We start from the raw sequence: 24,253 nt of genomic DNA on the forward strand, positions 1-24,253 counted from the left end.
GTCTTGAGAGCATCACAGAGTTTATGGGGTTCGAGGTCAGGTTTTCTTTCCAAAGCAGGCCAGCGTTCAAGGCTGCTCAGCACACACAGGCTAGTTTGACAGAGCCTGCCAGGATCCAGGCTCTGGGATCACCCAGGTTTGGGGCCTTACCTCCAACCCCCTCCACACCACTCACTTCCCCCTGCCACTTAGGCCTGGTGGCTGGTCATGTGGCAGCCTCCCTCCTGCCCTGGGAGCACCTGGGACCTAGAGTTACTCCACTTCCTCTCAGCCCCAAAGGCCCTACCCAATTCCGTGAGAAGCGCTCAGAAACCAGCCAGCTTAATAAAGTGTTGCCCATGGCTACTGTCATTGCCATTTGAGGAGTGCAAATTGCTACAAGCTTTATGGGGGCAATTTAGCAACATATTTAAAATTTTTAAGTGGCTATACCCGTCAACAAAGCACTTCTCCAAGTTTATCCTCAAGTATACAAAGTTTAAGAATGTTTATTTTAGAATTGTCTGTAAGAGCAAAAGAAATTGTGAGCAACAGACCGTCACACCCCATACAAGGTAAACCCAAAGATCAAGGCACAAAAGTGCTGGAGGGCTTGGGGCGGGGGAGAGGGGTACCGGTGAGAGTACATACTTTTCAGGGTTAGAATAAAATACTCAAATCTTACCTATTATATTTATTTTACTGGTTTTGTTAGATATTTGAAAACGTGTTCTATGAAATAGTAATTTAGAAATAGGGCTTTTTTCCCCCCACCCATGATTTTGTGAAACCATCTCTTCCCATTCACACCTACATTCTGTGTTGGTTTGTTGCACAATTTTCATAAAGCGTCATTGGAAATTTTATTCCAGGCCACAGGGTCCCATTCACTAAATGTGAATCCAGTGTTTCATTTTGTTTGGTTTTATTTGTCTGTCTTGTAGAGGCCCATTTATAGTTTGTACAAGGTAGCCACTCATGGTGTTGCATTTTAAATTGATATTTAAAATGTTGCTTGCAACAGCATTGATTAAAGTCTAATAGAACAAATATAAAATAATTCCTATTTTCTGAGGGAATTATTTTTAGATCTTGCCTTATATGAAATCATATACAATAAATGTCTATCGATAAGGGGTTGCCTTAATCGGCCATGGCACCTCCCTACGATGAAAGACTGTATAACCTTTAAAAAGAACGAAACAGATCTTCAACACAGAACGACATCTGCAATATATTTCTGAATGAAAAGAGCAAACTGTGGAATAATATGTACAGTATGATCCTATTTTTAAATACATTTATAGGTTAGTAATTGCATACAATGATGTAAATTAAAACAGGTCATGTTATTAACAGTTACTCTCTAGGCAAGTAGGATTGCCACCGTGTTCACTTTTCCTTTATACATTTCTGCCGACATTTTTAATAAATGAGTGTGTGTTCCTTTTATAATCAGAAAAATAACTGAAGATTGAAAATAAAGAAATATGTTGTGCCAATCCCCAAATCACCAGGCATAAGGGGTTAATCGGGTTTATGGGATAGATTCCATCATGCTTAATAGTTGTGGCTACATAAAAAAATTCAGCTGTGTCGACAATGCCCACTTCATGAACCGACAGGAAATCCAGTGCAGCTCCAAAATCAGAAGTAGACTCTCCCGGGAAATGGCATCTTAAAGCAGACATTGAAGGCCCTGGTTATCACTCTTGGAAACAAATGTTTCCATCACAAGCTCCTGAACTGTTCCACGAGGACATGCAAACTTCAGGGCTTAGATGCTCTTGCAGGGGCCCCTGGGACTGTAACTAGATCCAGTGACACCCCCTTCTAACGAGCCCACCTGCCCCCAGGGACCCCTGCTGTGTTAGTCGAGGTGTGCTAGAGTAGTGGCAGTACACTTCCCTGAAGGTCTAGGGGACAGACTCGTTTACAGATGACCAGTCCTCCCACTGAGAACAGCCGAAAAGGCTGCTTACTGGTTTTTCAAGACGTGGAGTGCTGACAAGGCAGCCGCCCTTGAGTAGACAGGCCACACACCCAAAGAGCAGGGAAACTGAGGTTACCGTGGACCCTACACTTCTTTCCCTCCCGAGGCAGCCGTCTGCTAGCCTGGCCCCTAAACCTTAGGTCTCTCACAGGTGGTGACCGGGTGCCAAGAGGGAGTAAACACTCAGAAGCAAACACTCCAGGGGACCAGACGGCAGCTGCCTGGCCTTCTCTGACTCGTCTCAGAAGTCATGTGCTGTCACCTCCATACACTCTATTGATGACAGGGAGTCACTAAGGCCAGCCCGGACTCACGGGGAGGGGAAGTGGATCCCCGCTCTTGCCAGGGGAGTGGCAGGTCACGAGGCAGAAGCGCCCGTGGGGAGGAGTGGGAGACGTGCACGTGGCCGACGTTGGCCCGGGAGCCATCAGCACATGGCGGTATCTGGGACCATGGAATCAACGTGTAGCATGAGAAGAAGGGCCTGCAGGGCAGAGGGAGAGAAGCCCTAGGGAGACCGGGCGCCCGCACAGTGGGAAGCCAGAGTGCGCCATGTTTCCTGGTCACCGGCGAGTCCTGTGAGCGGGTTACGGGCGGGCTCTGCCCCACCCATTTGGGAAGCAGTATAGAGAGGCCTTCTGGAAGTTTAAGGTGCTGGCCGCTTTGACTCTTGTTCCCATAGACTGTCATTTAAGTCATAGTCAGGAGATGGGAGGAGGATGGCGAAGGAAGCCCTCACTGAAAGGCAAAGAGCCCTGAACTGAGTTTACAGGGGGGCTCCCAGTTCCAGCTCTGGCACTAAGATGGTGTGACCCCCACGGAACTGTTGTAAGGAAAGCAGAATGCCATGCCTGCTCCTGGGGGCTCGTGCCTCTCTGTGGACCCCACCCCCTCCATCCCAAGTAAGGACAGACTTGGGGTGCTCCGGAGCCCTTAGGCACAGGCCTCACTGCCCTCTGGAGAGACCCCAGTCCCTGCTGCCCTCTGCCCTCACCTGTACACACACCAACACACACACACACACACACACACACACACACACACACACACACACACTCACCCTTCCACACAGGCATGACCTCTTGCTCAATAGACTTGGAAGCTTTTCCCAGATCAAAGGACAAGCAACAAAAAGCACAGGATGGGGCCTTCTTCATCCAGTTACCACCCCTGCTGGGCCCAGGATGCTCCCTGCAGAGGAGAGGGCGGGAGGCTGATGAAATCTCACAGTGAAGCTAGTGGAAGACCCAGCCAGGAATTTCCCGCCTGTAGGAGCAGCCCCTCTGCCCCCTTCTGTGGGATGGTGTGTCACCAGGGTTTCCCATTTGGAGAGGGAGTTCAGGGAAGGTCACCCCTCCCTCCCTCCCTCCTAATGGGGGAAGGAGAGTGTCCTGCTCTGGGGAGTTGGGATCACACCTGCCTGGGTCCTGGCCACACTTCTGACCTCTCTGTGCTACCAGTCACTTACTGCAAGCCTTGGTTCCCACATCTGTAAAATGGGAATTTTAATGTCAGAAACCTTCAAAGGTTATTTTGAGAGAAGTCCACAGCAGTGCTCATGAAAGCATTTTGCCAATTGTCAATGTACGCGTTGTAAAATGGTGTGTCATTAAAAAACTATTTTCTGTTGATGGAGAGGGAGAGATGACAGATTCAGGGAACCAGGAGTGTAAGCTGAGATCTTCAAGCACGGCGTGGAAGTGATTTCTGTGGTCTAAGGAAGCAGGGAGAGAACCACGGGAGGGAGGCCCCGAGGCAGGGTGGTGGCGAAAAGGAGAGCAGGTTATCGGGCGGCCCCGCAATTTCCGCCTGGCCCCGCAGAGCCGGAGCCGGTCCCTCTCCTCGTGCCTTCGCCTCCAAATGGTTTCCAGGAAAGGCATTGGTTGCCATGGGAACACATGTCCAATTATTCTACTTGCAGAAAATCACTTATCAGCCAACTTGGCTGGAACACATCCCTTCCACAAAGCAAAACTGCCTCTTGGTTTTTTGCCTCCTCCCTGACCAGATCTTCACGTGAAGAGGTGGAGAAGCAGGCCGGGGACTCAGGCCACGAGAGAGGGAGTCTCTGGGCCGGAGAGCCCTTTAATAGACCATGAACGGGCTCCCTGGTGTCTACGAGTTAATGGACAAGTCGGAGCCTCCGGGAGGCGCTACGGGGTAGCAGGGTGGGGAAGGACTGAGGCCATTCGATTCCACTCCGCCAGCATCACTGAGCGCCTGCTCTGAGCCAGGTTCTGCTAGGTACTGGGCACGCAGAGGTGCTCCCAACACCTCCTTACACCGTTGATGGGGGGCTTGGAGTCAAGAGGGGGTGGAGACCGGTGAGCAGGTCATTAACGATAAGTGATAAGGACGATGATAGGGTATGTTCAGGGTGGTAAGAAGTAGCTCAAAGGAGAAGAAAGAATGGGGGAAGATAACTGCGCGCTGGGTTTTGAGGTATGCATAGGAGCCTGCCAGACAAGGGTGAGGGCGGGTGCTCTGGGCAGAGGAAATATGATTAAGGAGCGGAGTCTTGGAACAACAAAGTGTATCATGGGAACAAAAGGTTGTGAGCTCTGACCCTGTGGGGAGCACCGTCGCGGGGGGGTGGATTATGAGACTGGGAGTCACATATGCCCTGCAAGGAGTGTGGCCTTTGGCCTGTGTACAATGGGAAGAACTCAGTTAAGATTGGCATTTGGCAAATGCAGGATGGATGGAAATCTGGAAGACCACCCAGGAGGCAGTGGCCACAGCCCAGGGGAGAGGTGAGGAGGCCTGAATTGGTGTCAACGGCAAAAGGAATAGACAGCCAATCGCAGGTTTGGGTCACGGAGGTGGACGGTGGGACCAGAACTCCACCCAGTCCTCAGCTCCAAGAGACGAAGTTTAGAAACACCCTTCACCAAAATGGTGAACAGAGGAGGGGCAGGTCTGGAGGGAGGAACAAGGCCAGATGGGGTCACGCTGAGAGGAAGGGCCACACGGAACACGGGGAGGCAGGGAGAAGGTCAAGGGCTCTGGAGCCAGACGGCCTGAGTTCGAATCCTGAGGCTGCTGCTTCTTGGTTATCTGTGTGGCCTCAGCGAATCCCTAACCATCTCAGAGAGTCAGTGTCGTCCTCTGTAAAATGACGCCCACTTCACTGGGTCCTTACGAGAATTCACTGAGGTGAGTATGAAAGTACCCAGGATTCTAGCTGATGTGAGCTCATGATGGCCAGCGTTCCTGGTCACACAGCCCAGGAAATGGAGCTGAGTTTAGGATTCCCTTTGGCCAGACCAATGAGACCATGTGGGTCCCTTCAGGGAAAAGGCCACCTTCTCCCCTGTCCCTCCTCGACATAACCAAGGCACGGCAGAGTTAAGATGCAGCTTCCCACGGAAGCAGCCAAAGTTACAAAGAGAAACGTGAAATGACAAACCGCCTGGAAAACACACTGCCTGTGGGAATCCCAGGCTCCCTCCAGTTCCCCACGGTACACACATCCCTCAGGAGCACCAGGTGACAGGCGAGGGGGGAAAGGGGCGTCACAGACTGAACCTGAACTCTAGTTAGCGCTCTCCAACTAAATGCAAACCCGTTGGTACCTGCACACACGACAACACGCCCATATGCGCGTCCCTGGGTTCTTTCTGACATTTTAGATTTATACACATGAGCACCTGTCCCCCCTGGATTGTGTCCTCCTGGGCCCTGCATGGGAAGCTCACTGTCCTGCATACTCTTAGACATTGGGCCCTGCCATGTCACTTTGGGCACGTTGACTCGGCATTCACCCTGGGATAGGTGTCCTGCCTCACCAGGGTGACATGACTTCTTGGAGACAGAAGCATCTCCCCAGCTGTCCCACTTTGTAGATATTGCATGATCTCATGTGGCCACTTCCCCTGAGGACCTGGGATGGAACAGTTCAGTCTCTGTACCCGCTTCTCGTGTCTTGCAGAAGTCCAAGGAAATGACTTCCCCTCACTGACCTTGACCACTCCGCACCTCTCAGCCAGATACAGGGCCAACTCCCACCAGCGAAGCAACACTCAGGGGACTCTGGTGTCGGGAGCTTCCCAGCAGGCTCCGAGCTCCTCAAGGGCGCTGCCCGGCTCGCTGGCTGCTTCCAAGTGCTCCTCCTGTGCCTAGCCCAGTGCCACACGTCTCGGTAAATGCACGGTAAAAACTAAGTGTAAAATCCCATCTCCAAGGTGGTGAACCCTGGTGGCCAGCGCTCATCTGCACAGTAGCAAGGAAGCTGGTGGGTGTCTGGGCTGCAAGACCCCAGCTAAGACCTGGGAGGGCCATCTGGCTGTGGCAGGGCAAAGTGGAATACCTGGGCAAAGTGCAGGAGGAGGCAGGGCGAGCCCAGCCTCAGGAGCACGCAGGTGGGGCAGCTGGAGGCACCGGAGGAGCCTGGGGGAAGCCTAGGCAGACAGGCTCACCATGGCCTTGACCACAAGACGCAGAGGAGCGGCTGAGGCAGCAGGACCCTCCTGTGGGAACAGACAGCCCAGGGTCACCCCTGTAGGGTGAGTGGTCAGTGCTCTAGGGGGCATTACACTGGACTCCATGGGGTCATCCCCACCCCACCCCCACACGTCTGGGACCACCCAGGGAGCAAACACTAACTTCTCCAATGCAAGAATTCCTAAATGCCCAGAAGGGCTGGGATCACCTTTATCTGTTCCTCCCTGCAACCAGGACAGGATCTCACTGCTGACCTCTTGGGACCTTTCGTTGTTGGCACCTGCTAGGGATGCCCCCGGGTTTCCATCCACAGTGGTGGTCTTCCTGAGAGCCATCCTGGTGGGGAGGAAAATCGTGAACTTCGGGGCTTTGCAGACCTCTATTTGAAAGCTACCACTTATAGCTAAGTGACTATAGCTAAGTGGACAAGTCAGCCTCCTAGGCGAGATTTCCTCGTCTGTTCATTGGAGGGGCTGATACCTAAGCCCCTTGCTCTGTGGGTCTACCGAGCAAAGCTTCTGAATCCAAAAACGGAACAGGTACTTTGATTAAAGGATTTTTGTGTTCTTGCTTAGACATACAGGGGAGCCTGAAGGATTGGGTTTGAATGTCAAAGCAAAGGGAAACTCAAATTCTGCAGGGAAAGCAGGTGCTGAAAGCAGCGCTGTCCTGGGAATCCAGACTGAGTTCCCTGGACAGACACCTGAGTCAATGCCTCCCTGACCCCAGGTGCCCACCCTCCTGCCTCACCTGTTACCTGGGCCACCACCCATCCTTGACACAGCAACATCCACTGACCTGAACGTGGGTGGCTCAGCGTTGAGCCGGTGCCAACAGCAGCCCCTGAAAAGATCAAAGCCCCATCCCCACCCCAGAAACAAAATGAGAAGGGCAAACCCTCGGGGTACAGCCAACAGAGGGTAATACCCCCCAGGTCTTGGGGTTTGGTTACAAATTACACTGTTTTTTAAAAGGAGAGAAATCTTCATAATGAAAAATCATGGTTCATTTGTTTGTTTTTTAGGGCAAAGCTTTCAGTTCTGTGGAACCATCCCAGCTTCCTTGTGATTTTATCAAAAACTTGGTCTATTTTGTCCCCCGCGAAGTAGCACCATTTTGCAGATATTCAGCTCCAACGAGAATGAATCTCTTCCTTTCTGAAACAATAAAAAAAGTGGATAATTAGCATGTAACTGCTAATGATGATTTTAGAGGGGGTGAGCCGAGTTCATAACACTATTCTGAATATATTTGCATTTCACTGAACTCTTTTTTTTCTCTCTTCTGTAATTTTTTGTTGTAACTGTAATTATTTTAATTGAGATCTTCCCTAATGAAAACAAAGAACAATGGCTGCGGGAGGGCCTGCTCCTTGGGGTAACATGGATCCTGGCAGTGCCCCCTTTCCCGGGTCAGCCTCCAGGTCCCCGGGCCCCTCAGTCTCCGGTGGCTCTGCCCGCCTTCCAGCAGCAGGAGTGGGGGGGGCTGTGTGTGCACGTATGTGCGTCTTGTATTTCTCTTCGTTCATTTACTCCCCTGCTCCAGCAGGACAGCACTGTGCACGGGGGAAAATACGGACCAAGAGATCTGGATTTTTATTCCAATTCTCTACCATTGACCAGGAGAGTGACCTTTGGCGCCTTTCCCTCTCTGTGCCTCAGTTTCCCATAAAATGCTGAGGTTGCATGTGGCCTCTCAGACCTCAGCTCAGTCTAGCCATGAGTCCCCCACCCCGTTCTCAGCGACTCCACTACGGTTGTGGGGGGGTGTACTCGATGTGTCAAAGGGGGAGCACATCCTGTGTCCCCATCCTCCAAAATCCGCTTTCTAGAAGCTTCTACTGCACATGGCACACAAAGAGGAGGATGCTGGCGTGACCTGCCCTCTGGGCACTTAACTTCAGGACTCCAAGGAGCAGCACAGGGTGCCAGGCAAACGCTAGTGTGCAGCCAGGAGTTCTGGGCCCTCAGACGGCCCCACCCATCTTGCTTTGTGCCGGAGACTCTCCTCTGGTAAGTGACCTCTTCCAGGCAGCTCTGGGCACTTTGGCCACTTAATTCTGGCTCAGTTCAGCCCAGTTCTCATCTCACACGTTCCTAACCAGCGTCCACACTGCTGAGTCGTGTCACTCAAGGCCCCGGTCCCCAGGTTTCTATCCCCACCCACAGCTGCTCATGGGCCCCCAATTCTTGCAGGCATCTTTCATTCAATGGATTTTACCCTGAGCCTTCCCTGATGGCTGTTCAGGTCTCTCTCTCTCTCTCTCTCTCTCTCTCTCTCTCCAAGCACAGGAACCCAGGTGAGCACAGAGATCTTCATTCAGACCCATGTAGGGGCCTCCTGGGAGGGAGGGAGGCCCGGTCCCCACCTCCAGGGACCAGACATTTAACTGGTTCTTTCGAATGGGCGAATGGGCGAGCTGCTGTGCCAAGGTGTGAGGTAAATGCCCAGGAAACTCACAGGGAGGCCGGTGGTCTGTGGAAGAGGCAGCTGCAAGCTGGGTCCCAGGGACGTGGGCAAGAGCGAGCCCTAAGATACACATGACGTGTCTCCCAGCCTCAGGTTTGGGGTCCTAGAGTTCGGTGAGGTGTGCCTGCTTGGAGAAACATTTCCTTCCTGACACAAAGGGTGGCTGTCTCTATTACCCTGGTTCCCTGCCTCCTCTGCATGGGCCCAGCCTGCCCCTCCCCAAGGTCACCAGAACCTTTGCCACTATGGCCAGTCCCTGGGAGGGAACTTGAGCTTCACAGAATGGAACCATGGCGGAGGCCGCAATATGTCCATCCACGCGCCTGGCAGGCCTCCGGTCAGCAGAAAATGCAGACGGGCAGCAGGGCCAGGAAGTTTCTGGAAGAACTGGTCCAGAGGGCCCACCCTGCCTCCCAGCCCCAGTGGGGCACCTCCCTCAGGAGCAAGGCCCCTCTCTCCCTCCCAGGCCACAAACCTCTCCTCCCAGGGGCGCTCAGTGACTCAAGAGAGGAAACTCCACCCTGATTTTTCATTGTTTTTGAAGAAAAGTTAGTTTCTGCCAAAAGGAAAAAATTAAAATGAGAACAGCCTTTCCCCACCCCCAACCCCCACCGGGAATTGTAATTCTCTTCATTAAATCTTCTGGTCTGGCCTGGCCTGGCCTGGCCATGGATCCTGGGCCTGGCGGGCTTTTTCTCCTCCTAGGCTGAGGAAGGCTCCGCCCCCTCCCTCTTTGGGTCAAAAGCAAGAAAAGAGGCGGGCCATCCAGGAGGGTCGCCAGTGGGAGGCGAAAAGAAACACAGCACCAGAGAGAGAGGGAGAGGCCAGACCACTCCAGACCCCAGCCACCCCCGCCACAAGGCCACCACCACTCTGGACACATGAGTGAGGGTTCCAATTTTGAAAACCCAGCAGTGCGTTTCTGTGACCCCCCAAGGTCCTGCTGGCATCCCTCTTTCCTGGGAGAAATCTACCGGAGCCCACAAGCCCTGTCAGCCACCTGGTTCCCCACTAATCCCTGTCCTCATGTCACAGGGTCTTTCCTCTGTGTGCACATCCTCGGAGGGTCCAAACGTCCTCTTCTTGTAAGTGAGTCAGATTGCATGAGGGCCCAGCCTGAGGGCCTCGTTTTAATTTTATCACCCCTTCAAAGACCCTCTTTCCAAGGAAGTCACAGTCTAGGTACTGGGGGCCAAGGCTTCAACATATGAATTTAGGGGGAGACACACTTCAGCCCCTTACACATGGTATGTGAATTACATCTCCTTAAAGCTGTTTAAAGAGAAGAGTGAAGGGTCCCCACAGCTTTTGCCAAAGAAGGGGGTCTGATTTTCCTCCAAAGGAGCCACAATGGAACTTCCTCCATTACTTCTCTGGATGCTGAAACACAATGGGCAGACCAGGCCACAGGAGGGTGTGACAGTTTGGAATCTAACACACCTGGCTTCAACCTAGCTGGGCAGGGGGACTCGATGGGGCTGACGCATGTCCAGGAGGGACAGCTGTCCCTCTAAACATCGTCCAGAACATCTAATGAGGCCCATAGACATCTCCTGAGCTCTGCAGGGGGGAGTAGCAGGAGAAGCAGTGGTCAGCAAGTGAACACGCGGCCCAACTCAGGCAGCTCTGCCCTGTGGCACCGCCCCCCACAGGCTGGACGGTGAGCGTGAGGAAGCCGCTTCAGCCAGGGACTGAGCTCCATGGTCCCCTCCCCTCCCCGCATACCCAGGCGCTGATGGCTCCACAGAGATGAACGCACTGGTGACTGACACAAGCCCCCAGAGGGCTCAGCTCCCTCTCCACAGAGGTGCCACCCACCAGGCTGCCCGGCAGAGCCTGCAGTCCCCCAGTGACGTGCAAAAAGGGTGATGGCCTCAGATTTGGGCCGTCTCTTATTTTATGAGGAATCTCGGCACCTCCAAAGCCTCTGTGGATAGTAACTAATTAATGTAAATCCAAGAACAGGGAGATTGCCGATTAGCTGGCTGCTGTTGGCATTGGGTCATTAGAGGTGGTGAAAACCTTCCTTGAGCGCCCCTCCTGGGCTTGGCTCCAACTTATTCCATGCAAGTCTGGTGTCAGGGCCAAGACAGGTATAATGAGGTGAGAGTCCGGTGAATGTGGAGTGGGAAGAAAAAGCAGTTTTCTGTCCCCTGCAGTGGACTCTATGGTAATGGCTGGTCAAGAGGAAATCTGGGCCTGGACTATTGGAAGCGAGAGATATGGACCAGTTTGTGACGGCCACTGGGTGCCCAGGGAACCTACGACTCGAGGAGTGTCCACAGGTCAGCGCTCATCTGGCACCAGGGAGGACCCTCGTCCTTGGGGCCTTAGGAAGACAGCTGTGGGGCAGGGCAGGTCATGGGAGCCAGGAGGCTACTTCTAGGCCCTGCTGCACTACTGATCCGCTTGGCATCTCTTCTTCAAAGTCACCACATTCATTCATTCACTCAGTCCATTTTCCAAGGCATTAAAAGCAGATTCTCATCCCATCAGCACATCCTGGCAGCTCGACTTCTCCAGAGTCAGCCACTTCTTACCTTCTCCAACCTGTCACTGTGCTCCAAGCCAACTAAGTTACTGCAGGACTAGCTTTCCCCTGCGTGTGCGTGCGCGTGCACACACACACACACACACACACACACACACTGTAGTGTCAGCACAGCAGCCTCTCCTTGGTTCCCATTCCTGCCAGAATAAGAGCCCAAATCCTCAAAACCCCCCACTTCACTCACTCCCACTGGCCTCCTTGCTGTCCTTAGCCACACCTGGCACATCTGCTGTCAGGGCCATGGCACCTGCCTTTCCCGGGCCTTGACCCCTCTTCCCACACACACTGCTCAGCTCCTCCTCCCCTTGCCCGAGAGTCTTCCCCGAGCATGCCACCTCCACAAGGATCAGCAAACCTTTTCTATAAAGGGCCAGATGGTCCATAATTTTCAGCTTTGCGAGCCAGACAGTTTCTGCAGAAACTATTCCACTTGAAAGGCAGCCATAGACAGCACAGAAGGGGAAAAGCATGGCTGTGTTCCAATAAAACTTTATTTATAAATAAAATACAGGCGACAGTGAGCGGGGTTGGCTGATCTAGTCTCTAGTCTCTCCCCCGCCTGATTCTGCTTGGTAGCACTTGCCACCGTTGGACGACACGTATATCTGTCTACTTCCTTGTCATCTGCCTGCCCCGTGGAATGCCAGTACCACGAGCACAGGACTCTTTTACTCATTGATGTGTCTCCAAATCCTAAAACAATGCCTGGCACATAATAGGTACTCAATGTATTAAAAACAGATAAATAAAAGGGTTTCAAACTGTTAAAAATGCAATGAAAGCAACAGAAAAGTATAGCTAACATATATAAATATATTGATATGTACTTCTAAATGAATATATATACAGAGGGTGCCAAAAACATGTATACACATTTTAAGAAAGGAAAACTATATTAAAACTGTAATACTCAGTATATACCGACAACAGAAGATGAATACAAGCCACGTTTGACCTCTGCAATGACAAGTGGTGTTCAAGTGTCCAGACACTTCTGATTATGGTGAACTACTGCTTGAGCAACATTGACCAAAGTGTCCACTTGTGTACACTTTTCTGGCACCTCTGGTATATTATGTGAATTCTATATATTATATATGTATTATGTATATATATATTGTGTGTGTGTGTGTCACACTTATACGCCAGGCTTATATGTCAAGCCGATAAGGAAACAGCCAAGAAGGGGTTCAGTAACTCATTCAAGGTCACAGGGCTAGGAGTGGCAGAGCCACACAAACCCAGTTCCAGAACCTGTCTCGACCCCATTCCCGTGAAATGAAGGGGTCGGAATGGATCGGGATACGCACACAGGCACCCATGCATCACTTGCCCATCTCAGGCGGCAGACACCCTACTTGATGACAACACTCCCCTGTGAGTCTGCACTCTGCTGGGATCTCCAGCCTGGCCCTCTCGGCGGCCAGCGCCAATGAATGACACAGGTACTCAGGTACTTCTCTCCCCCACTTACCCAGAAAACAAAGCAGTCTTCACCCCTCAACCCTGGACCACTGGGGCTGCCAGCACTCAGTATCTGATTGCTCCCTGGGGTCTTCTGACTCTGCCGGAAGCCCCTGGAAAGTCATGAGAACTTCAGCTCAGAAACAGGAAAGAGTGCTGGCGGCTTTCAAAGCAACCTTGCCACTGAGAGTGGGAACAGAAGTTTTGATATTAAAGATGATGTGCTTATACAGGGTGGTGAATAAATGTGAGAAGATATTGCCCTCCAAAATCCTGGCACGAAAATTGTTTGTTTACTGGTTACTCTTCTGCCATCTTCCTCTCTGTCTCTTTACCCAGGAACCAGCGCACGGTTGTCACCTGTATTTCTGAAGGCAAGTGTGTGATACCCTTCCCCCTGCCGAGTGCCGAGAAGTCCATCATCATCAGGGAGATTGTCTACTGATTTCAACAAAGACTCGGGCCCATAATCCGTCTCTTCGGGTGGGTTTCTCTGACATGAGGAGAGGAGGGACAGGTGGGATTAGCAAGGCCTTTAGCGGCTCCCAAGGGTTCAGATTCAAACTAGAAGCTCCGTCCGAGCCTTATTTGGAAGAGAAACTCTCCACATCTCTGAGCCTCATGAGTCACCCAGCAGGAATGCTTGTGACATTTCATAACAAATAATAACAGTTCCTTACCTCTGTGGCCTCTTAATAGGCTGTCATATTAGCTCATGGGACCTACACAAATCTGAGAGGCCAGGTCCGATATTCTATCGACAAGGTGCACAAAGCCCAGGCAGCGTTGCCTGAGGTCACACTGAGATAGAGCCGCCGGAGTGAGCAGAGAATCCAGGCTTCTGGCTTCCGCCCAGTACTGCTCAGGCACTTCCTCCTCAAAGGCCAGGCCTCCTGTTTCTCTGATGCAAAAACCAGTACTAAGGCAACATATCTCTTAACAAATGTGCGTCGGGTCCGTATTTCATGCAAGAAGCGAAACTAAGCACAATGCAGGAGAAGAATAAGACCTGACTATGAAATCTCCAGGGTGGAAGGGACCTTACAGGAGAACCATCGGCCTTCTGGGCGACGCAAACATCTTCTCACTACGTCATGTATTGGTTATCAATTATTGCTGCGTAACTATCACCACGGCTTAGCTGCTTAAAACAGCACTCACTGATGGTTTCACGTCTCTGTGGGTCAAAGGTCCAGCATGGCTTAGCTCGGTCCTCGACTTCAGTCTCATCCGAAAGCTGCAGTCGAGGTCAAGGCTGTGGTCTCATCTGAGGCTCAACTGGGGAAGAGTCCACTTCCGAATTCCCAGCGTCATTGGCAGGACTCAGTTGTTTGTGGCCTGTTCAACGGAGGGCCTCAGTTTCCTGCTGCTGTTGGCCAGGGATCCCCTTCAAGTCTTAGCTGGTAGCTGGCCAGAGGTTGCCTTCAGCTCCTTGCTGTGTGGACCACCCCAAAATGGCCACTTGCTCCATCAAAACCAGCAAGACAGAGTTTCTTGGTAAGAGAAACGTCACATCTTACACAACATAACCACAGAAGTGACATCTCATCCCCTTTGCTGCATTCTATTGGTCAGAAGCAAGTCAAAGGTCCCGCCCACACTTAAGGCCATGGGGACCAGTGTAGTCTGTCCCCCAGGACTCCTGTGTCTTCCATCTTTTTCTGAACATCTCCAGAGACAGGTTGCTTACCAGCTCACAAGGAAGCCCTTTCCATTCTGATGTCACTCGAAAGTCCTTCCTAGGATCAAACCTAAACCCACTTCCCTGTAACTTTTACTCATTGGTCACGGCCCTGCCATGTGGAACAACACAGAAAAAGCCCAATCTGGCAGAAGTTGACCTCCAAGAGGGCAGGGATTTGCTGTCTCTTCAGAGAGCAGGATTGCCAGAGAGTCCCAGGCACACAAAAGGTATTTAGTAAATATGTAGTAACTAGAGGACACAGGGCAGTTCAGTGGGGTTGTCCCAGTGGCTTGCTGGCTGGTGTCTGATGCAAAGGCAGCTGTGCATGGGAGCTCGCTCAGCCACAGGGCTTGGAGGACAGACCTTCACAGTCTTCCCGCGGACCCAGAAACCTGACACTTGAAGACAATCCAGTTCAATCGTACCACTAGAAAAAACACGACACACTCAGGTCACACGGCTGGTAAGTGGCAGAGCCAATAGCGGGAGTGGCCTCTTGTCTCCCAGCATCTCTCTGCCTCTATCTTTGCACGTGACCAACCGGGGCCCAGGACACCACACAGGCCTGCACATTGCATCCTGGGAGTCTGCACCCAAGGCGATTTCTCCCCTTTCTATGAACTGTCTTGATCCCTGGCCAGGCAAACCAGATGTGGCCTATCACATCCTCCCAGGCGACAGCAGGTTAGCAGAGGGCCTCTGCGGGCTGGACAGGGATCTGAGGACTGACGCACCTGCTCTGCATTCCAGAACGTGGCCTCTCCCCCAGGAACGACCACAACCCAGTGAGTTTCCTGGGGGGCTGGGGCCGTCCTGACACTGAGAACCTCACCCAGCACGGTCTCCCAGGCCTCCAGGCTCCATCTGCTCTGCAGCTTCTCAAGGGGGTCCCAGGTGCTTCCTCCCTGCCCCACACCTCTCAGCACAGGCTGTGAGCTGTGGGGGGTGCTCGCAAGTGTTGACTGGATGATTGAGCAGGAGGGGCTCAAAAGCCTGGCTGGGAATCTCAGCTGGCCGCCCCACCCACGAGAGGACAGGCAGAGAGCGACCCCAGGAGACTCCTGCTGTGGCCGGGACCTCCGAGCCTCGAGCTAAGGCTGCACCTAAACTGTTCTGGAAACGGAGATGTCACGAGGAGAAGCAGGACCCGCAAGCCTGTTTCCTTCCTTGGAAATGTCCCGGTCACCCCGTTACTCCTAGCCCTCTCTGCTCTGCTCTCCTGACTCTGAAGGCTCTCCTGCCTCCCCTCAGGTGGGCTCCTTCCTCCCTGTCATGTGCCTTCAACTTCTCCCTCTGCAGCTAGTACATAACACGTGCTCAATAAATAGTCCTAATTAAGTGATTGTGGTTCTAACTGCTCCTTTCCCCTCCATGTATTAACATGCTCAAGGTTCTGTCATCTAAAAGAAACATAAAACCTTCAAAATCATTTCACGTGGTAGGCCAGAGGTGACTTGTATTTATGCCTTTGAATTTTTACACTTCAGTCTTCTCTATCATGAGTGCATATTAAAAATGATTAAAATTGATAACAGCTGACATTCCCTGAGCAGGGACCCGGTGCCAAGCTTTCCAAGCCGGTTTTAGTTCATCCCTGCCCCCAGCAGCTCCATGCAGGGTGACAACTGTCCCAGTTTTCCCACACCGAGGGACTTCCTGGGACGGCAAAGAACAGGGCAGTCTCTGGTATACAGAAACGGTTGGTCTCCGTTCCATGCGGGAGACTCTAGTATGTTCCCCATTCTACCGATGAGGAAATTGAGGTTTAAAGAGGCCTAAAACTCCACCTCAGAACTTTTTCCAAAACTGAGCAAAGGACTTAAATCAACATTTCTTCAGAGAAAATATGTTAATGGCCAAAAAACACCTGAAGAGATAGACAGTCACCGTCATCGTCATCAGGGAAATGCAAATCAAAAACACAAGGAGCTACCACTCCACAGCCATAGGGATGGCTGGAATTTTTTAAAAAATGGAAAATAAGTGTTGGTGAGGATGTATAGAAATGGGAACCCTCACACATGACTGGTGGAAATGTGCAATGTCTCTGCCACTGCGGGAAACAGTTTTGCAGCTCTTCAAAAAGTGAACCATAAAATGACCACATGAGCCAGGATGCCACTCCTAGGTGTAGACCCAAAAGAATTGAAAGCAGAGACTCAAACAAAGCCTTGTGCACACACGTCCAGAGCAGCACTGTCCACAATAGCCCTAAGGTGGAAACGACCCAAGTGTCCACCAGCAAGGAGCAGAGAGACACACACACACAGTGGTCCAGGCACACCACGGACCATTTTTCAGCCCTTCAAAGGGAATGCAGCACTGACACACATGCTGCAGCACGGACGGCCCTCAGACGTGGCCTCATGGAAGGAAGTCAGTCAGGGAAGACCACATGCTAGAAAGTTCTATTCGTATGAAATATCCAGAATGGGGGAGTCTCTGCAGATGGAAAGTGGTTGCCAGAGGCTAGGAGGAGGGGATTGGGCACCAGGCAATGAAAATGTTTGGAACTAACAGAGGTGATGACTGCACAAATGCCCCTGAATTGTTCACGTTGAAATGATTCATTTTAAGTCACATGAATCTCACCTTAAAAAAAGAAAAACCAAACCTGTGCCTCAGGCCACGCAGCCGATGGACATGAGCGTGGCATTGAGTGTGGTCTGCCAGCCCTGTGAGCCCGTGCCCGTGCCCCAGCTCCCCTGGCCACGGCCGGCCGACCAGCTGCCCCCTCTCACCTTCCCTTCCAGACACACTTCTCCAGAACCTACTCCACGCGCTCATCGCCACGGCCAGGCTTCCTTCCCGCCGCGCTGCGTGGTTCTCCCGTGGCCTGCCACTGGGCCGTCCCCAATGAACACCATTTGGGGGTATTTGCCATTTTTTCCAACTAGTACAATAGTTGCATAAAAGTTTTCATAAAATTGCTGAGTAAAGCCCCGCTGGCTGCCCCCGGGGAGGGCAGAACCCACCCAGACGGCCTCTGTAGGTCACTCACATGAACCTCTGAGCCCATCACCCGGGTCCATATTCCGGTTCCTCTCTCTTTACCCCCAGTCAGCCCCGCGACCCTGCTTGGCACTGTCCTCTCCTTCCCTTTGCTTCCCTTATGTTTCATGGGGCCGTCGTCCTGGGGCTGGAGAACCATTGTCATTCCCTGCCTGTGCTCTGCCCTGCAACGTGAGTCTGCGGTCGGAAACAACGTTGCTATCCCCAGAAGGCCTGTGGAAGAGATTCTGATGGATTTCACGCCATGGCCTCCTCAGCCCAGCCCTGAGGAGAATGGTGAGGCTGATCTTGCAAGGGAGCCTCCTGCCTTCTGTTTGTAAATATGTCACCAAGAAATAGGCGGTGGGAGAGAAGTCACAAACCTGTGGGAAGGAGGCTGTCCCTCTCAGGCAGAACGTGGAGAACAGGTGGAGGACAGGGCCTCTGGCAGCCTGCTTCCTGGGGGACCCCGGGGGCCCACCAGGGACACACAACCTGCCTTTCGGCTGCGGGACCCAGGGTCCCCTGGTTCACTCTCCTCACCTCCATCCAGAGTGTCCAGAAAGCAGTGAGCAGAAACCGGCAGGGGAAATAGGTCCTGTCCACACACCCGTGGGGCTTCAAGGATGAGTAGGATGGAGCGATGGGGAGGAAAACACACAGGTGACTAGGATTGTGGATGGAGCCCACCTGCCCGAGAATCACCAGTGGAGTTTGGAAAAATGCAGAGTCCCGGGCAGGCCCCTGACCTACCTGAACAGGAGACCTTCTGGGGATGGGCCCAGGACGCTGCCCGGAGGGCTGAGTCCCTCTCTCGCTGGTCTCTGAGGTGGCCAGGCCTCCACACATTGCTCCTCACTCACCCTTCTTGCCCACCGTTGCTCATAAGGAACCCACCCCGCCCAGGGCTCCGGTGGCCTTCCTCAGGGCCAGCCCTCTGCCTGCCCTGCATGCACTGACAGCACCGACAGCCAGCGGAGGGAAGCCGGCCGGGGCACGAGTCAGTTGGACCCTGGTGCATGCACAGGATCACTCAGCCAGGGGGGATGGAGACGTCAAAGTGCACCAGCAGGGGACAGTCACTACCCCCAGGGAGAGCCACCAGATGATGGGCTCCCAAAATGAGCACGGGGCAGGGGTCTCGAGCGACCTGGATGAGGCCTGTGGATTTCCCATGGGGCTCCACTTCCTCCTCTACAGAGTGAGGCTTTGGAAATGACTCCCTCTGAGGTCCTTTGTAGCTGTGACGTTCCGTGGCTGTGGCCACCTGTGGCCTCTGTCCCCTTGGGGGTGGGCTTCCCAACATGTAAATGCAAACCCAGAGTGGACACCCTCAGCTGGGCCCCACACCTCCTTCTCAGCAGGCCCTGGGGAGGCTTCTGTTGGACACAACACCTTTTTCAAAGAAATGTTTTATTAAAGTATTACATGCATAAAGAAAGGCGTAATACTATGTATCCAACGTCAGGAATTTTCACAAATGAGCACACCCATGTCATCAAAACCCAGCTCAAGAAGAGGACATTGCCAACACCCAGAGTCCCCTCCCGCCTCTTCCCATCACTAACCCCCACCTGGACAGCCACATCCTAACGTGTACATCAGTCATCTTGCCCCTTTCTTTACCTTCATATACATGGAATCACACAACATGTACACTTTGTATCTGCTTCTGCCTCCCGCACCTTATCTGTGGGCCTCGCCATCTGGGCGTGGAGTACTTCATTGCCTCTCGTTGCTCGTCTTTCTTGGGAACAAATCACAATTCACCACCAACCCCATCCCCCGCCAGTCCTCTGAGGCTGCAGGTGGGGTCAGTGTCAGGGGGGCTATTATGAAAAGTGCTGATGGGAATGGGCTGTGGTGACCATTTGTACACATTTGTTTGAGGCGTATACCTGGGGATGGAACCGCTGGGTCATATGGCAGGCGTACATTCGGTTTGAATAGGTATTGCCCATTTTCAAAGTGGTTGTGCCAATCTACACCCCCACCACCAGTGTGAGAAGCTCCAGGCAGCGCCCCCGCCCCCGCCAGCCTCACCAACACGTGGGAGGTCAATCTTTCTTGTTGTAGCCACTCTGTTCCCCATGTAATGGCATCTTGTGATTTTAATTTGTATTCCCATGATGCTTAATGAAATTGAGCACCTTTGTATATGCTCATCATGTCTTTTTAACATTGATTTGCTGATGTTCTTCATATAGTCTGGGCGCTAAACATAGATATAGATATGGATTCAACATAGATATGGGTGAGAATAGAGAAAGAGACAGAGACAGAGATAAATATCGATTGCAAATGTCCCTCTGACTCTATGCCGGTGATTTTTATCCTCTATTCTGTTAATTCAATGAGTTACACTGATAGAATTTGAGTTGTTAAACCGATTCTGTATTCCTGGGATTCTGTATTCCTGTGAGGTTTGGGCATCAAGATTAGACGCAGAGCCGGGAAGTGTCCCTCTCTGTCTATCCTGTGAGAGTTAGTGGAAGGTTGGTTCCAGGGCACTCTCGGGGTTCATCTGAGGAAAGACCCACTCAGCTCATCTTTGCTGGGCCTGGGGCCTGTGTCTGGGGTCCTGTGTGTGTGGCCTCATCTGCCTTCTGAGCACGCGGGAGGGGGACGTGGGGTCTCACCTGACAAACGCCCCTGAAGGGCTTGAGCAGGAGGTAGGAGCTGCACCCAGGGCCCCTCCTGGGGCTTTGCTCTTTCTTCTCCTCCTTATTCCTTCTCAGCTTCTCTCTCTCTCTCTCTCTCTCTCTCTCTGCCTGGCAGGACTGCCCACAAACTCCTCCCCAATCCTGCACACGCATGTGTGTGTGTGTGCGTGTGTGTGTGTCCCCGCATGTGCATGTGGCCAGCGGCATGCCCGCTGCTGGGAGATCCTGGAAGCTACTTGGTCACAGTCACTCACCTGCTGTGGCCTGGACTCCCGCTTGAGCCTCCTTCGTGCCCCTCCCGCCCCCCACCCCACCCCCATTGCTGCTGCCTCCGCCTCCGCCATTTGCTGGCTCTGCTGCTGGAGCCGGCAGCCTGCAGTGGTCCCGTGGCGTGTGCTTGCACATTCTTCTGGAGTGCCATGAAAGATTCATGAGGGCCGATGTGAGGCTGTGCTGACTGGGTAAAGGCTGGCTGCAGGGCAAGCCCTGGTGGTGGGCAGGGGGCTGGGACGGGCAGCCTGGCACCAGTCCTGGCCACAGAGGAGGGGTACCTCACTGCGGTGCCCTCCAAGTCAGCACATTGTCACCAAGAGAGGAGGGGGAGGGGCACCCAGTCGCTGAAAATCAGGCTAGTGTTCCATTAGCACAGACACAAGACCTAAAGCACGCACAGTCCTGGCCAGGAGCTGCCTGGCTGTCCTGGATGGGGGTTGCCCGGGCAGCCCACTGCCTCTTGGCGGGGTGGAGGGAGTTGCTCCTTAATGCCACGTAAAGGTTAGCGAGCTGGTGTGTACAGTCTCCCGAATGCCTGCGTGTGTCTGATAAAAATGCAGCTCTGCTGTCTCAAGGATGTGCTGAGGGCAGGAGGCGAAACGAGTGGGTGGGTGGCTCCTCCAGGAACAAGGAGCCTAGAAAAGGGCACGCGTTCCAGAACCTTCCATATTGAATTCAGTGAGCTGTGCTGACAACTGACAGCCTGATGGAACGGTCCTCCTGCCTCTCCCCCTCCATCCTCATCCAGCCAAACATTTTCAACCTAGCTCTGGCCTCAGGGCCTCAGCCCTGCTCCCACTGGCCCTGCCTGGGAGCTGAACCCACAGCCCTGGAGGCTCCTGAAGCCTCCGCAAGACCCCCGGCAGAGGCTGGGGAGGATGAGCGTGCCCTGCCCCTGATTGGAGCCCCCTGCCCTGAGTGGGGGGCCATGGGAGGAAGGTCATCCAGCCCAGGCACTGCAGCTAACTCATGTGATGATTTTAGGCCCATCCCTTCCCTTCCTAGACCCCATGGCTTCTTCTGTGAAGGGACAGAATTGCCCCTGGAGACCTGGACCGGCCTTCCCGAACCCAGTAGCCCACAGCTCCATGGAGTCTGGGAGAGGTGAATGAGGCTTACGGCACTGGAGCCCCCCAGGGACACAGGGCATGGTGGGATGTTGACCTTGGGCTCTAGGGACCCTTCCATCCTAGAGAAGGGTATCTGTGGGCCTCCCCCAAGCCAGGGGCTTTGTGGGCTCTCAGCGGAAGTTGCACGCGTCGTCCCCATTACGTAGTCTCCATATCGAGAATAATAGCAATCACCCTAATCACAGCCTAGCCCAGTGGGCTGGTAGCTGCCTGAAGGGAATTATGACCACAGAGGAGAGGGATAGTCGTAGAAACTAGAGGAATCCCCCAGCCTTCTGGCCATTGGGGAAGTGACGGGGAAGAAGCAAACCTTGCCACCTGGGCTGTGAGCAGTGGCTGTGGGTGGGCACCTGTGCAGGGAGGCTGTGGTGAGGGCACCAGTAGACAGGATTACTTCCTGCCCGAGGCTTCCAGTCTGGGCCCAGGAGGCGGGACCTGCCCTGGCCCATGTTCTCATCGATAGAAATAACATGTGTCTCCGGATCCCCAAGACCAGTTTATCCCCTGCACCCCCAAGAGCACACCTCTTACCAGCCTCTTTCTTGGGCACCTGATTTCAAAAGAGACACTAACAGACTAGAGTTTGCCCCAGTTGGAGGTGGAGAGAGGGAAGGAGGTCAGGACACGGAGGGAGAGAAGATACTGGTGAAGCATTGGTTTCAAGGAAGGAAACAGCTTACACAGGGGCGTGGGTTGGTTTGGGGTGCCCCACAGAACCCACGGGCAGAGGAGCACAGGGCCTCGGGGAGGGTACGAAGCAGGGCTAGCCAGTGTCAGACGTGCCGGGGTGCCCGCTCCACCTCTCCTCCCTGCCTCCTACTGCCTAGTGGCTGTGTCTTGCTCCCTCCTACCCAGTCCTCCTGGCAGGAGGAAGGGCTGCCCTCAGCAGCTCTTCCCCAAAGCTCAGTCCGACCCAGGGGCAATTTCCTAACAGCAGTCCCAAATGCCCAAGAGAGAAAAGCTGATGGGCTCAACCTCGGTCCAGTTCATCCCTCACCTGGGCGCCTGTGACTGGGGGGAAGGTACAAAATCAACATGGCATAGGCAAGTGGTTAAAGGGTGCCCCCCATTACAGGCTGGGCCATTCCCCCCAAAACTGTGCCACAGATCAAATCCTGTGAGGTGTGGTAGGAGTCAGGCACGAGAAGCAAAGGGGAGACTGGCAGGGGACAGTGGAAGGGCAAAAATGGGGACATGAGTTCTGTGGCCCCAGGACCCTTGGAGGGGCAGAGAGGGGAGGTGGCCCTGAAGGAAACAGGCTGTGGCCTGGTGTCAGGAGCCTTCTAATGACTAGGTGAGCTGACTCACAGAAGGGCTGCCTCATCAAGGAGACAGTCTGCATCCCTGAGAACACCGGCTGGACTCCTGCCCACCTGCCGGGGACAGTGCACAGCAGGGTCAAGCATGGAGAGAAAGAGATACACAAAGAGTTCCCCTCCCTCCACCTTGTTTTTCTACCCAGGCCCTCAACACACTGCATGGTGCCCCCCCACACTCGGGGAGTGCGGGAGCAATTTGCTTTACTCAGTCCACCGACTCACACGCTAGTCTTTTCTAGAAATACCCTCATAGACACCCAGAAATAGCATTTAACCAGCTATCTGGGCATCCTGTGACCCAGTCAGGTTGACACATACCATCAACCATCACAGCCTCTAAGGGCCACCTCACGGCAAACTCGTGTCCTTCATTCAGGCCGTGTGTGACCAGGCTCCTGCTTATCACTCCAGCTTCCTTGGGGGCGTCCTCCTTCCAGACGCCGCCCAGTGTCCCTCAGAGCCACATTCTCTCCCTTTCCGGGCTGGGTACCTGTGCCTCTCTCCTGTGCATCCTTCTCTCTTCTCACCAAAGCTCCTGCTTCCAGGGAGCCTCCCTGCTAGGCATGGAGACCGTTCTGTCCCTCCTCACACCGAACCTACCTCAGGTGCAACTAACTGCAAACTGTGAGGTGTGCTGGAAAGAAAAGAAGCAGGAGCTGCGAGGGAAACCCCGTGGGGAGTCATCCAGTCTGGGTAGGAGGGACGTCGGCTCCTCAGAGCATCTGGTATGAACACAGCATCCAGCAAAATCAAACCTGTATTTTCAATCCTCCCTTATCAAAACAATCCTGAAATCATTCCATACATGGTCTACAAGACCCCAAGTCAAACTCCATCTCACATTAAAGCACCAGGCAGGCCCTGCCTAGCTCCCGGCAAAGGGTCACGCAGCTGGCCAGAGGTGGCTGGAGGCGAGGAGCAGACAGCCGCCCTTCCCGGCCCCCTTTGCCGGCAGCTGCGTCATGGGCTGAGCCCCTGAGCCAGCAGGGAGGGGGAGACGAACAGAGGGAGGGAGGCAGTGCAGCGCTCTGCTTCTCACTCTCCAGCGAGGCCAGAACGCTGCTGTACGCAGTCAACCCAAATCTAATCTCCCAGAGGAACAATGAGGAAAAGGAAAGGTCTAACCTGTTTCCAGCCTTTTGCATTTTCTGTTTGGGGATCTACGAGGAAGCTGGGCACTTGAGAAATGGTTCCGGCTCTGTGGTGGGAACCCCTCCACCCCTCTGCTCCTGTGCCCACGGAGTGATGGACCTGGAAGGCACTGGCCACCCTGTGGGTCTCCTCCCGGGGAGCT

At 53.4% G+C, this 24,253-nt stretch overlaps 1 long non-coding RNA gene across 2 annotated transcripts; it reads right to left on the reverse strand.

The window, feature by feature from the left end:
- Positions 1-511: 511 nt before the first annotated feature.
- LOC141568906 (uncharacterized) lies at positions 512-24,237 on the reverse strand. 2 transcript variants are annotated; one of them, XR_012492207.1, is made up of 4 exons: positions 24,085-24,237; positions 7,214-7,572; positions 6,624-6,751; positions 512-6,441 (listed from the first exon to the last, which is right to left on the reverse strand). It is a non-coding gene; the product is annotated as an uncharacterized LOC141568906 (long non-coding RNA). The 2 variants fall into 2 exon arrangements; XR_012492208.1 differs by lacking the exon at positions 24,085-24,237 and adding an exon at positions 12,910-15,556.
- Positions 24,238-24,253: the final 16 nt, after the last annotated feature.

The sequence above is a fragment of the Rhinolophus sinicus genome, linkage group LG15 (genome assembly GCF_036562045.2).
Source record: "Rhinolophus sinicus isolate RSC01 linkage group LG15, ASM3656204v1, whole genome shotgun sequence".
Lineage (NCBI taxonomy): Eukaryota > Metazoa > Chordata > Mammalia > Chiroptera > Rhinolophidae > Rhinolophus > Rhinolophus sinicus.